Here is a 14,449-nt window from a genome sequence, read left to right as displayed (position 1 = left end):
GGAAAAAGATCTTGGGAAAGATTCGAAATGGTGGAGGCAGTGGCAATGGCAGTGGCAAGTACTCAGGGGAGGCAAAGATCTGATGCATTATACCTGGAATCTTTGAAGTAATAACTCCAGAGGCAGAATGCTACCACCACGCACCCTCGAGAACATGGGACAAATGGCTGGGCGAAGATGATTCTCGAATTGGAGCCTGCAGAGGGGTTAGGCTGGCAATGGACACAGAAAAGCTGGGATTGGAGCCTGCCGTGAGGCACGGCCGCTACTGGGGCCCCCGAGGCCGAGATTGGAGCCTGCCAAGGGGTTAGACCGGTGCTGGAGCCAGTGAGGCCAGGATTGGAGCCTGCCATGAGGCAAGGCCAGTGTTGGGGCCTTCGAGGCTGGGATCAAAGCCTGCCGAGGGGCTAGACTGGTGCCGGGGCCAGCGAAGCCAGGATCGGAGCCTGCCAAGAGGTTAGGCCGGTGCTGGGGCCAGTGAGGTCGAGATCGGAGCCTGCCGAGGGTTTAGGCCGGTGCCGAGCCAGCAAGGCCAGCATCGGAGCCTGCCGTGAGGCAAGGCCGGTGCTGGGGAGTTCAAGGCTAGGATCGGAGCCTGCCGAGGGGTTAGGCTGGTATTGGGGCCAACGGCTGGCATTGGAGCCAGCCTTGAGGCAAGGCCGGTTTGGGGGCCTCCAAGGCCAGGATCGGAGCCTGCCGAGGGGTTAGGCCGGTGCTGGGGCCAGTGAGGCTGGGATCGGAGCCTGCCGTGAGGCATGGCCAGTGTTGGGGCCTTCAAGGCTGGGATCAAAGCCTGACAAGGGGTTAGGCCGGTGCCGGGGCCAGCGAAGCCAGGACCAGAGCTTGCTGTGAGGCAAGGCTGGTGCTGGGGCCTCCAAGGCCGGGATTGGAGCCTGCTGAGAGGAGCCTGCTGAGGGTTTAGGCCGGTGCCAGGCCAGCAAGGCCAGCATCAGAGCCTGCCGTGAGGCAAGGCCGGTGCTGGGGAGTTCAAGGCTAGGATCGGAGCCTGCCGAGGGGTTAGGCTTTTGTTGGGGCCAACGGCCGGCATTGGAGCCCGCCTTGAGGCAAGACTGGTTTGGGGGCCTCCGAGGCCAGGATTGGAACCTGCCGAGGGGCTAGGCCAGTGCCAGGCCAACGGCTGGGATCGGAGCCTGCTTTGAGGCAAGGCCACTACTGGGGCCTCCGAGGCTGGGATCGGAGCCTGCCGAGGGGTTAGGGCAATTCTGGGGCCAGCGGCCAGCATCGGAGCCTGCCGTGAGGCAAGGCCGGTGCTGGGGCCTCCAAGGCTGGGATCAGAGCCTGCCAAGGGGTTAGGCCGGTGCCAGGGCTAGCAGCCAGCATCAGAGCCTTCCATGAGGCAAGGCCACTACTGAGGCCTCCGAGGCTGGGATCAGAGCCTGCCGAGGGGTTAGGCCGGTGCTGGGGCCAGCGAGGCCGGCAATGGAGCCTGCCTTGAGGCATGACCAGTGCTGGGGCCTCCGAGCCCGGGATCGGAGCCTGCCGAGGGGTTAGGCTGGTGCTGGAGACAACGAGGCCGGCATTGGAGCCTGCCATGAGGCTAGGCCGGTGCTGGGGCCTCCGAGGCCGGGATTGGAATCCTGCCAAGGGGTTAGACCGGTGCAGGGGCCAATGGCCAGCATCGGAGCCTGGCGTGAGGCAAGTTCACTCCTGCGGCCTCCAAGGTCGGGACCAAAGCCAGCTTAGGGGTTAGACCGGTTCAGGGGCCAGCGAGACCAGAACTGGGGCCTCCCATGAGGCAAGGCCGCTGCTTGAGCCAGCGAGATCTGGATCAGTCCACTGAGTAGCCAGGCCACTACTGGGACCATCAAGAGTGGGATTGGTACTTGCAACGCAGCATGCACAGAGAAATATCGCAGAAAATATAAATCAGACGCTTCTCTTAATCAGCAATAACTAGGAGGAAAAGGGCAACAGGAAGAGGTTGAGCTATAGAATGAGCCCTATAGTGAAGCAACTAATGTGACCAATCAGAGGGTATATAATACTGGAGGACGGAGCCTCTTTAAAACGCAGGAGGTATATAAACACATGTATCAAAGTAAATCACCAAAGAAGTGTGGGATGGAGGGGGGGGGAGGGAATGGGATGGGGGCTGGAGGAGGGCTAATTGGATGATGTGTGCTTGTATATCCTCTCAAGTCTTGTACTCCAATGTGATTGATATATGACTACAATGCACCAATTTAAAAAATAAATTAATTTAAAAAAATAATAATAATAAAAATTATAAAACACTGAATTAAATTTAAAAAGGCAGAGATAGACAGATATACTGTGTCCACAAAATGAAAGAAGAGTTAAAATGTTATCTATAGATTCAATGCAGATCCATCATATGATCTAGTTATACTACTCCTGGATATCATTCCAAAGGAGCAAAAGTCAGTATATTATAGCAATACATGCATATCTATGTTTATAGCAAAACAATTCACAATTTTCAAATTATGGAGCCAACCCATGTTTCCATCAACTGATGAATTGATCACAAAATTATGGGATATACAAACAATGGAATTCTACTCAGCAATAAAAAAGAACAAAATGTTGTCATTTTCAGAAAAATGAATAGACCTGGTAAACATTATGTTAAGTGAGATTAGCCAGTCACAGAAAGTGAGGGGTCATATGTTTTCTCTAATATGCAAAAGTTAGGGAATAATTGGGATACCAGAGAAACTTCGTATAATGGAGGAGAAGCCCCAGTAAAGTAAGGATGGTCTAGGAGGGAAAGATAATTAATGAAGGAATAATTTCCATTGATATTATGTACATATATGAGAACCAATGTCAATCTCAGTATAATTTATGGGGAATGAGGAGTGGGGAGGGAATGGGAGAAATCTCATGAAGTGTTGTGTACATGTATGTCCCTATAACTATACATTATATTATGTTGTGAAACTATAATTTACCAATAAATATATAAAAGTAAAAATATACCTAGATTATTAGTATCATCTTCCTCACTCACTCTCTTAGTCTTTGTGTGTGTGCATATATATATATATATATATATATATATATATATGATTGATAGATAAGTAGATAAGTATCTAAGAAATATTTGAACTCCTATATTTATTGCAGTGTTATTCATAACAGCTAAGAAGTGGATACAACTGAAAAGGGTCCAATGATGGATAGACAAAGAAAATGTCATATATATCATATTTTATACAGATAGATAAAAATGTGATATATTGCTATATATATTGTGTCCATTCCCAGATCTTTTGTTTTTATTTTATACTTCTATATAATATGCATATGTGATATATATTATTATATATAATAACACATGTATAGTATATATGTTGCATTTATATAAAATATAAAGCATAAAACCAAAGTACATTATATCAAGTAAAATAAGACAGACTCAGAAAGATAAACACTTTATGATCTCCCTTAATCGAGGAAAATAAAAATGTGAATCTCAGAGACAGAGTAAAAAGGTGTTTAGCAGGGGCAGATGTATAGATATAGTTAATATATAGCTGTTGGTAAAGGGATAGAAAATTATGGAAGATAAATTATGGGGATCTAATATACAACAATGTGACTAAAGAAAGCAATATTGTCCACTTAAACTTTGCTAAAAGGGTAGCTCTTAAATATTTTTACCACATTCCTGAATAAGTAACTATATGAGCTAATGGATATGCTAATTATGCTGTATTAGAGTAAATTTCTCACAGTGTAATCATATATCAAATAATAATGTTGTGAAACAAGTATATACCATTTTAATTGTAAACTATAACTCAGTGAAGTTAGAATAAAATAAACATGCTTTGGTAAACCAAAGTATTTTGTTTCTATTATCACCTATATACTCTTGAGTTTTCTAGGTGATTAATAATGAAAGAGAAGCAAACTTATAGTTTCTGCTACCAAGGTTGTCAACAAGTGCTAGAAAAAAAACCAAATTCATTTGCATACCAATAATGGAAATAATACAGGACTAATCACTTAATAATTTCTCAGTATTAAATACAAGTTTAATGATTTCCAAAACTTCAATTTTTTTAAGGGAACAGCTCATTCAGCATAAACTGTGCCCTTTTATTTCAGTCAGAAAGTAGAAGAAAGGGTATGGAGTTATAAGTCACTTAACAAAAGTCACTCCTCTTCAGGGTTTTTCTAGGATTGAGAAGTCTTTTAAAATGTATCTTGAAATTATTAACTGTATAGAAAGTTATATTCCTCCAGAGGAAATTTTACCACTTTGCCCCCCCTTTTTTTTGCAGTAGTAGGGATAGAACCCAGGGGCATACTACCTCCAAGCTACATCCCCTTTTTTTTTTATTCTTTATTTTTTGAAACAGGGTCCCACTGAGTTGCAAAGAGTCTTACTAAGTAGCTGAGGCTGTCCAAAAACTGCAATCCTCTTGTCTCAGCTTCCCAAATGCTGGAATTACAAGCGCGTGCCATCATGGCCAGTGGTCTTCTGCAATGTTTTTAACATGCATAGATGTTGGATATTATAAAATGATTTTTTAGCATCTATTGATATGATTATGTGATTTTTGTCCTTAGTTCTATTTATGTAGTGAATAACATGCATTGATTTGTGTATTTTGAACCAGCTTTGCAGGTAAATGGATTACAAAATTATGGGAAATGCACACAATGGAATTCTACTCAGCAATAAAGAACAAAATTCTGTGTATACATGTGACTATACCAATGTTAATTTGGATATTCTGTATTGGAAGGAAAGGAAATGGAGTGGGGGGCAACCAAGTGCTATGTGCATGTATGTCATTGTCAACATAATTAACATTATAATGTAAGACTATAATACACCCATTAAAAACACATAATTTTTTCAAGAGAAAAAAGTGTAGAAAGTACAGACTAGTGTCAATTACTTAGAATAAGATATAGCCACTATGCCTTCTTTAGTTAAATAAATATGTAAGCTATTAAATACTGAATCCATTAGAGTTAATAAAATGAAATGTATACTTTCTGAGAAATAAAAAATGTGCTGGACATGGTACTCTCAGTACTTGGGTGACTAAAATAGAAGGATTGCCAGGCTCAGCAGTTTAGAGAGAGACCCTCAGCAACTTGACAAGATTGCATTTCAAAATAAAACAAATTAACCAGCCATGGTGGCACACACTTGTAATCCCCGTGCTTGGGAGGTGGGGATCGCGCAGGTTTGAAGTCAGCCATGCTGGCCTAAGAGACCCTATTTCCAAATAAAAATATAAAAATAGGTCTGGGAATGTAACCTGGAGATAGAAGGGTTTCCAGGAACCCCAGTACCACCAAATAAATAAATAAATAAATAAATAAATAAATAAATAAATAAAACAAATTAAAAAGGGCCGGGGCTATAACTCAGATATAGAATGCCCCTGGGCTCAATCTCAGTGCCCTTCCACCAAAAAAGCAAATTTCTTTTTTATCTTTAATTTAATTTTATAAATTTATTCGTTTATTTTAAATTTTTATAAATTTTATTTTTATTGCTGTATTATAATCATACATCTTAATGGAGTACAAGATGGTAGAGGCATACATGTACATATTACTCATTTAGCCCTCACCCGATTCTTGCCCCATTCCCTCCCCCTCTCTCCTTCTCATGTTTGATTTACTGATTGACTTTGATATGTTTGTGAATGTACATCATGTACATTAGGAAATTTCCCTCTTACCCCCTCCTATCACCCCCAGTTATTTGCTCATCTCCGTTTTCTCCTCCTCTATCTAGAGTTCTTGCTATGATCCATTTTCTCCCTAGCTTCTGAATATTAGGGAGAGCATCCAATTTCTTACTTTTTGTAACTAACTAATCTCATTTAGCATAATGTTCTCCAGTCCCGTAAATGATGTAATTTTTTTTTTCTTTATGGCTGAGAAACTCATTGACTAGTAAGCTAGTAAGCTATATAAAAATGTGTATTAATTTTTTTCTTCTTGGTTATTTACCTATACATAAGTATAATTGAAAATTAGATCGTATTAAATTTAAATGGGTATTGTACCTGCAACTTAAGGCAGGAATTCCAATACAATTTTTCTTTCATAAGTATATACTATATTACATTTTATTTTAGTGAATTCCACAACAAAGAGGTAATATCCACGTCATGAAATATCAGTTCACTTGCAACATAAGAATAAAATGTTTAAAGAGTCATGCCTGAATATCCAATGACCAGATTATAGAAAAGGCTAGAAAAATGTTAGAAATGTATCTAAGGTTCCAAATTTCTCAAGACCAGGGAACACCAGGAGAAATTTTTTCTTTCATTTTGTAATAAAATTATTTGGCATGGAATTAATGACTGTCACAGATATGACTTTAAAAATGAGAGAAAATCATTTAAGCAATATCTAGATTTCTGAAGTGTTATATATAAAATGTATAATTATGCTTAGCATCACAATTTACATTAGCCAAATTATGAAATCACCTAGATATCTGTCAGTAGGTGAAAAGATAAAGAAAATGTGTTACTTATAAAAAGTGGAATTTTAGTCATCTGTATAGAAAAATAAAGTTATATTGTTTTTAGAAAAATGGACAGACTTGAAAAGCATCATGTTAAATAAAATAAACCAGACTCAAGAAGTTTTCTCCTATATATAGAAACTAGAGAGAAAAAAGAAAAAAAATCTTGTGTAAATAGAAGATAGACAAGGAGAGTAGAAAATCAGGGGAAGGAATAAGAGAGATAATGGGAAATTAAATTGGTCAAATTGTGTTAAGTGTATATACAATATGTCACAATGAATTTCACTATTATGTGTAATTAGTGTGCACTAATAAAATTTTGAAAAATAAATAAAAAACAACATGCTAGGTAAAAGAGATATATAAAATATATTTTTTAAAAAATATTCAAGGCCAAGTAAACATCTTAGTCTATAGAATTTTATATTTCATCAAGAGAAACCAGTTTGCACTCCCATACTTCTACAGTATTACAAATAGGCAGCAAAATATAAATATATCCAAATAAGCAAATAAATGAAAAGAAATTAAGCTCTGGTGACTTCCAGGAAGATGGTGATCAAGAGAAGCAGAACTTATGAGTCCTGCTGACACCCAATCTTCATTGCCTCAAAAACAGCTTTCTACAAAGCCAGAAAATTCTATCAATAGAGGAACAAAAATGATAAATACAAGGGACAGAGAATAAGATTAGAAGACTGACCAGACGGCAAAAAATAAAACTTACCCACTTTGTGACAGCAGGTGCCACAGCAGTGCCATCTTACCCCACAGCACCAAACTCCAGAGATGAAAAGGAAAACAAGGACCTGAAGTGAGCATCTGCAGATAAAAGGGTTGTAAGTTATCAGTTCTTCCTGTGCAAATACCAGCTACAACTTCCAATGGCTGAGCTTACCACGCACTCCAGGGTACCAGAGTGGAACTCAGCACCAGAAAAGAAATCTGCATCCCTCACAGACAAGGACACAATGGCAGCACCATCTTGTCAGTGGCGGCCAAGCTCACCATGCCTGCCAGAGATATAGACTAGTGCACACCAAAATCATAAGTGAAACTATGGTACCTGCGGAACTCCCAGCACTGGGCTTCCAGGGACTCTTGCAGACACAGTAAACTCCCTGGGTCTGAGATTTTGCAGTTGAACCCAGTGAAGGAGTAGTGGCAGCTGAGAATACCACACCTTCCAGAGATTCAGAGCAGTGCTCAAAAATACCATAAGTGAAGTCACAGTTCCCACGGGAAAACACCCAGCCTGGTGCCCCCAGGGACTCCTGCAACTCCAATAAAGTCCCTGGGTCTGAGACTTTGTGGTACATCCCAGAGAAGGTAGGAGTAGTAGAGTATGCTGTTAAACACAGCAGAGGCTCAAACAGACTCAGGCTCTGATCAGTAGAAAGTGTGGGGGGAGACCTATACTTAACACTAGACACAACTAGTAGGATCTTTGGGATCACCACATACCTCCCAATTATAGTGAATGGGGAGAAGTCAGACCAACCCAGCCCTAGCTATGAAGAACAGAGAGTCCACCACTTACCTGAGGATACCTCTAAATTCCTACTACTAAGATTGGAACAGACATAATATCCAAGATGTCAAGACATGAAATAAACAAGCCTGAGAACCATAAAAATATGAGACTTAGGAACTGTGAAGAAATAATGGAAATCATGAAATGCAAGAAATCATGAAATCAAGAAATGCAAGAATTTTGAATCCTGATCTTCAATATGATAAAGGCCTCATGGCAAATGTACAGGAAATGAAAGAAAAAATGGAGACACTAAGAAAGAATCAGAGGTCTTAAATGAAATGAGTCAATAAATGAAATGAAAACAGCAATAGAAATATATTCTGGAAGATTAGATAAAATAGAAAATAGAATATTAATGTTAAAAAACAGTTCATTAAAAAATTAGAGCACTTCCAGGTATGGTGGCACGCGCATGTAATCCCTGCGCTTGGGAGTAAGAGACAGGAGGATTGCCCTGGTTTGAAGCCAGCCTTGCTGGCTTAAGAGATCCTGTTTCCAAATAAAAATATAAAATAGGTCTGGGAGTGCAGCCCGGAGGTAGAAGGGTTCCATCCCCAGTACCACCAAAAAAAAAAAGAAAGAAAGAAAGAAAGAAAGAAAGAAAGAAAGAAAGAAAGAAAGAAAGAAAGAAATCACAGTCAACAGCATACCAAAGTCATTGCAGCAAGAAAACCTAAACATCCAACAACTATGAAACAACATGAAACGTCCTAACTTAAGGATAAAAGGCACTGAAGAAGGAATAGAGATACACGCCAATGGTATTTGTAATCTCTTCAGAGAAATAATTTCAGAGAATTACCAAACATGGAAAGAGATTTGGACTTATACATTCAAGACTACTGTTAAAACAAATACTGTTAAAACAAAGACAAACACAAGGACCTCCCCAGGTCATGTAATAATCAAAATTACCAACAGATAGGCCAAGAAAAGAATCTTAAAAGCAGTTAAAACAAAAGAATGGGTGACATATAGGGATAAAACAATAAAAATTACCCCAGACTATACAACCCAAGTTAGGCATGCTAAGAGAGAATGGTATAATGACCCAGGAAGAAAACAACTTCCAACCAAAACTTCTATATCCAGCAAAGTTATTATTCAAAATTGATGGACAAACAAAAGTGTTTCAAAATAAGCAGAATCTCAAAATTTCATGAATAGAAAGCCAACACTAAAGAAAATACTTAAAGAAATAATCCATAAAAAAGAAAAATAGCACATTTCAAAACCAGAGAAGAGATGAAGTTGATCAGCGGAGAATCTAATAAGAAATTACATTATACCAAGCAGAAGATAGAACACAAAGTGACAGGAAACAAAAATAATAACTCTGAACATCAAAGGACTTACCAATCAAAAGACATAGACTGGCAATGTGGATTAAAAAAACATAATCTAAATATATACTGCTTGCAAGAATCTCACCTTAAAGCCAAAGACATTCATAAACAGAAAGTGAAAGGATGGAAAAAGATATATAATGCTAATTGAGAGCAAAAACAGAAAGGGGTAGCAACGCTGATATCCAACAAAACAGATTTTAAACTAAAACACATCAGGAGACAAAGCAGGGCACTTTCTTTTATTAAAAGGAACAATTCAACAAGAAGATATAATGATAATAAATGTTTATGCCCCAAATATAGGTGTATAACAAGCCCTTCAGGAATTCAGAATTCAAATAGACCTAAATACAATAATATTGGGAGACATTAACACAACTCTGATGGCACTAGATCAATCTTCAAAGCAAAAGATTAGGAAAGACTCTTCAGAACTAAAGAAAACTATAAACCCAATGGACCTAATAGACATATACAGAATATTTCAACCAGGAACAGCAGAATACACATTCTTCTCAGCAGCCCATGGAACCTCCTCCGAAATAGATCACATCCTGGGCCACAAGGCAAGCACTAGAAAATTTTTAAAAATGTAATATAATTCCCTGCATCTTTCAGACCACAATAGAATGAAAGTAAAAGTCAACAAAAGGAAGACTATAAGAAACTATTTAAATACATGGAGATTGAATGATACACTATTGAATGATGAGCCAGTAATATCAAAAATAAGGGGAAAAATAAAGACATTCCTGGAATTAAATGAAAATAGAGTCAACAGTTTACCAAAATCTATGGAACACTTTGAAGGTGGTGTTAAGAGGAAAGTTTATAGGACTGAGTGCTCCCATAAGAAGAACATAAAGTTGCCAAGTAAACAACTAAATGACATATCTCAAAGAACTAGAAAGACTGCAACAGTGTAATCTCAAAGCCAGCAGAAGGCAAGAAATTATTAAAGTCAGAGCAGAAATAAATGCAATAGAGAACACAAAAAAACAATTCAAAGAATCAAAAAAACAAAAAGCTGGTTCTTTGAAAAGATTAATAGGATTTACAAACCCCTGGCCATCCTAAACAAAATAAAGAGAGAATCAACTCAAATTATTAAAATTAGAAGTGAAAAAGGAGTCATCACCACAGACAATTATGAAATTCAAAGGATTATCAGAAACTATTTTGAAAATGTATATTCCAATAGACTGGAAAACATGGAATAAAAAAAAGATTTCTAAGCACATATAACCTATTTAATTGAACCAAGAGGACATAGCAAACCTAAACCAGCCAATAACAAGCAAAGAAATAGAAACAGCAATAAAAATTCTGCCATAAAAAAAGCCCAGGACCTCATGGGTTTCCAGCTCAATTCTACAAAACTTTCAGTGAAGAAGTAATCCCAGTACTTCAAAACTTGTTCTGAGAAATTGAAATAAATGGCATTCTCCCAAATTCCTTCTACGAGGCCAGAATCACACTAATTCCAAAACCAAATAAAGATACCTCAAGAAAAAAATTATAGACCAATATCTTTCTTTAATGTTTTATAGTTTTCATTGTAGAGGTCTTTTACATCTTTGGTTAGGTTTATTCTTAGGTATTTTATTTGTTTTATAGGTTATAGTGAATGAAATTATTTCTTTCATCGTGGATTCATTGTTGGAATACAACAATGAATACAAAATTCTGCAAATTTGCTAAATTGGTTAATAAGCTCCAGTAGTCTTTTGGTTGAGTTCGTTGGGTCTTCTAGATAAAGGATCATGTTATCTGCAAATAAGGATAGTTTTAATTCCTCTCTTCCTATTTGAATTCCTTTAATTTCCTTTTCTATTTCTTATTGCTGTGGCAAGAGTCTCAAGGACTATATTGCAAAGGAGTGGTGTTAGTGAGCATCCTTGTCTTGTTCCTGATTTTAGAGGAAATTCTTGCCATTTTTCCCCATTAAAAATGATGTTGGCTTTGGGTTTATTGTATATTGCATTAATGATGTTGAAATAGATTTAATCTAACTCCAATAACAGTGGCAAGCATAAAGAAATCAAATAACAAGAAATGCTGGCAAGGTGAGAGTGCCAAATAGTTGATCTGCTATGGAGATCAGTGTGGAGATTCCTTAGAAAACTGGGAATGGATCCACCATATGACCTGGCTATACCACTCTAGGGTATTTCTCCAAAGGGGTTGAAATCAGAGAACTACAGTAACATATGCATACTTATGTTCATAGCAGCACAATTCGTAATAGCCAAAATATGGAACCAACCTAGGTCTCCATCAACAGATGAATGGATTGCAAAATTATGGGAAATACACACAATGTAATTCTACTCAGCTATAAAAAGGAACAAAATCATGCCATTCACAAGAAGATGGAAAGACCTGGAGAACATTATGTTAAATGAGATCAGCCAAGCACAGAAAGAGAAGGGACATATATTTTTCTTTAATATGCCCAAACTAGGGAATATTAGAAATACCAGAGGGACTCCAGATAATGGAAGGGAAACCTCAGCAAAACGAAAATGGAAGGGTCTGAGAAGAAGAAGGCTGAGGTTGATTAATGGAGGAGCTCCATTTGAATATGTGTAAAAGGGTCAACCTGAATACTCATTGTTGGGTGGAGGGAAAAGGAAGTGGGGGAGACCTATCATAGTCTGAATGTATGCCATTTTCAATATGATCCACATAAAAATAAAAAATCAAGAAATTAAGCTCTGCATATGTTAGCTATCAACACTTCATATTTATCCTTTAATATTAAATATTTTGAGATTATTCCACATGATCACAAGATGTTTAATAAAATATAACAACTTCTCAGGAGCCCTCTAAATTCCATTAAAACCTAGCACATGTAGTAAATATGGTAATATGATACCCAGAATATTTGGAAGGGAAAACTTGACATCTAGCTTTGGGGAGGTCATTCAACATGCCAATCCAGCTGTCAGCTCTGTTTAGTTTTTTACTAGAATTCTCAACTTTAGAGAATAGGCTAAAACTAAAATTATCCCTCTTGAGGCCAGTACACATTTGGTGGTTTTGTCAGTGGAGGACACAAAGATCTGACCATTTTGCTTGATATCAGGATACAATGAGAAGATATTTTTATTCCAGAGTTCCTCACCAAATTGGACAAAATTGTCAGGCGAGCATCTCAGTTTGACTTCATCCTCTGCCTGACCCGTCCTTTGCCTCACTTAACATGTGTTGATTCCTAATACCTATATCATACCTCAAATTGTGTTTCACATCTGTTTCTGAGAAAATAGGCAAAAAGATAGTGTTTTGCAGCTAAATCATTCACCATGTACCTGGCTATAAGGAGAATTCTTAGTAGTAAATGGAGCTGGATGAACCTTTGGCACAAGGTAACTACAAAGTTTTTACAACTTTTAGTATTGATTGGTCATGAATTAGGAGACCATACCAGTGGAAAGGGATTCCACTATATGCACAATATATTATATTTGTGATATTTATGGAAGAAATGTTATATAGAAATATAATAAAGCACATGAAAATAAGCTCAGCATTATTAGTCATTACAGATATGCAAATCAAAACCATAATACAGTGTGCATTTACATGCAATAGGATGGTTGTATTTAAAAAGTTATACAATAACAAATGTTTATGGGGATGTAAAAAATGGAACCTTTATATCTTGCTGGGAAATAAAAAATGGTTATCACCTTGGAAAACAACAGTTCCTTAAATATTAAGCATGGATTAACATATGATTTTGCAATTCTCCAACATATATACCTAAGAAATGAAAATGTATTTCCAAACAAAAACTTGTATAGAAATGTTAATTGCAGTATTACTCATAATAGTCCAAAGTGAAATCAACCAATTTTTCTTTAAGGTGCCATAAAGGGCTACATTCAAAGTTATTAGAACAGTTCCTGAAAGCAGATAATCTAATAAAATATTAGATTTTTGAACATTTGAATATTTTGAACATTAAAGTTGATAGAAGTAGCTTTAGTACAGAAGAATTTATATCTGAGTTTTTTCACTTTTTTGTTTTCTACACCTTTCCATTGAATATCTTAAAACGTGTTGAAATCACTTGCATAATTCAAGTAGAACAATACATATTTAAGTATATTGAACTTACTTTTGTATTTTTTATACTACTGTTTTGAATAATGGAAAATTTCAAACTTATTTGGCAAGTTAAATATACCACTAAGTTACTATATTTAGGTATAATTGAGCTCTGAGTATTTTCAGAGGTAGGACAAAGTTAATGTTCATGTTTAAATTCTCCTCATTCCATTTCTGTCTAAAGTTTACAATGCACTTTCTTTAAAGGATGCATTTAGCAGATGATAAGCACAGATGACCTGTCCCACAGCACATTCTAAACAGCTGCATCTTGAGCTGGTATTATTTTCCTGGTTGCATTAGCATTCAGCTGTGTGATAAATATCAACTGCCTAAGACTTCTAAGCTTTGTAAACTTGGTTGGGTGATTTTGTACCTCTAGTTTTTAGCTCTTTATCATTCTCTTATGGCACTTCAGTCAGAATTCCTCCTTTAAGTAAAATTTTATTATAGAGAAGGGGATGTTTCATCATATCATAGCTTACATTTTCAAGTTTTCTACATGAATGAGAATGACAATTAAGAAATAACCCGCAGACAACTTGATCATTTTTTCAGAATCAGGTAGGGTGATGACATAATAACCAAATATTTCCGTCAATAATCAGATATTAATATAAAAGTCTAACATATAATATTATTGTTAATATTAAACTAAAAAGCCTTATTCTTATTACATATTACTCTTAACAAAATGCTTATACATATATAACAATTGATTCTCAGAAATAACATATGAGAATATTTGAAGTCTTTGGAATTTCAGTTTTATAAAAGGAAGTTCCGAGGCCCAGAAAAATTGTGAATTCAACAGAGGAAGTTTGATATACATAATTATTAAACTATTATGAAAGAATGGTTATAAAATGTAGCAGAAATATGTATGATAACCTATGCCAAAGTGAGAGTACCCAAGGAGAGAATACTTGGAAGGAAACCTCCTTT

This window comes from Muscardinus avellanarius (genome assembly GCF_963383645.1).
Source record: "Muscardinus avellanarius genome assembly, chromosome: X".
NCBI classification, from domain to species: domain Eukaryota; kingdom Metazoa; phylum Chordata; class Mammalia; order Rodentia; family Gliridae; genus Muscardinus; species Muscardinus avellanarius.
This window is presented reverse-complemented; position numbering follows the sequence as displayed.